This window comes from Limulus polyphemus, unplaced genomic scaffold (genome assembly GCF_000517525.1).
Source record: "Limulus polyphemus unplaced genomic scaffold, Limulus_polyphemus-2.1.2 Scaffold3761, whole genome shotgun sequence".
Classification (NCBI taxonomy): Eukaryota; Metazoa; Arthropoda; class Merostomata; order Xiphosura; family Limulidae; genus Limulus; species Limulus polyphemus.
Window position 1 is genome coordinate 83382 of NW_013669371.1, and position 1200 is coordinate 84581.

Here is a 1200-nt window from a genome sequence, read left to right on the forward strand (position 1 = left end):
GTCGCTTAAGTTTCGTCGGAACGAAGTTACGGAAAATTAATTAACACACGGAGACGTAACAGTATTTTAGATTTATTGTTAACTTCTAATATAGAAATTATTGACCAGGTGGAGACTGGGAAACATTGGAATGCAAATAATCATTGCTGAATTAGGTTTGATGTTTTAATACATATGGAGATTTTGATAATAATTTTTTAATAATGAGATTTTGTTACAAATTTCTAAGGGATGTGACAAGAATCATCTCTTGTGAATTTGGCAACTGAGTTAATTAAAGATACTGGCCAAATGTGTAAAAAAATCTGAAAAATAAATTTTCAAATATTCAAGATAGATGTGTTTGGATGGCTGCAGGTAAGAAAACAAGTTGGCTCAAAGAAGGGTATAAAAGATAAAATTAAAAGAAAAACAGTTTATATTTAGGACTCTTAAAAGTGACTGCTCTGGAGGAAGATTAAGAGAATTATAAAAGATCAAGGGTGTTGGTCAAACAGGTAATTGGGAAATATAACAGATATACGAAAAAAGATTGACTGAAAATGTAAAAATATTAAGGAATTCTTTAAACACATCAACAGGGAGCACAATGTTAGGATGACAGTAGAACCTTTGAGGGATGATACAGGAAGGCACATATCTGATGAATATGAGATAGCTGGCTTGTTTAATATTATGGTAACAAAAAAAATGGCAGGATATGGGTACTCTTCAGCAAAGACAGTTTAACTTATCTAACGGGGTGGTTGGCTCTTGAAATTGATTGCTTCAAATGGGATGGAGGAAATAAATCTAAGAGAGTTTACGGGAGGGCTTGATAAATATTTGGATGATAAGGGCTGGCTTTGTGCTTCTCCAAGATCAGGCTGCATCAATTGTATGGTCAGGTCATTCTCATACACTCACTGGTTAGCTGGTCAGAAACACACTTGACAAGCTAATTTTGTTTGAACACCGGTAGAGTTTTAATGGTAATTACATGTAATTGTATTGACCCAGAAACTCATTTCTACTCACAAGGTTATTTATATAGGCCTTTTTAAAAACTATTATGTGTATGCCGTGTTAACGTAAAATGAAGTTTGTTTTCCTATGATTATTTCAGAGTTTTTTTGTTTTTTTGTAGTTTAAATATACTGTTACGTCTCCGTTTGTTAATTGATTTTTCCGTAACTTCGTTCCGTACGAAATTTTAACGAC

General features: G+C 33.0%; 1 long non-coding RNA gene across 1 annotated transcript in view; it reads right to left on the bottom strand.

Annotated features, from left to right (window-relative positions):
* The window catches only part of LOC106469995, a 25388-nt gene extending 24188 nt beyond the window's left edge, over nt 1–1200 (bottom strand). The window contains exon 1 of the long non-coding RNA XR_001291465.1: nt 1138–1200. This is a non-coding gene — a long non-coding RNA (uncharacterized LOC106469995). The remainder of the gene's footprint in view (nt 1–1137) is intronic.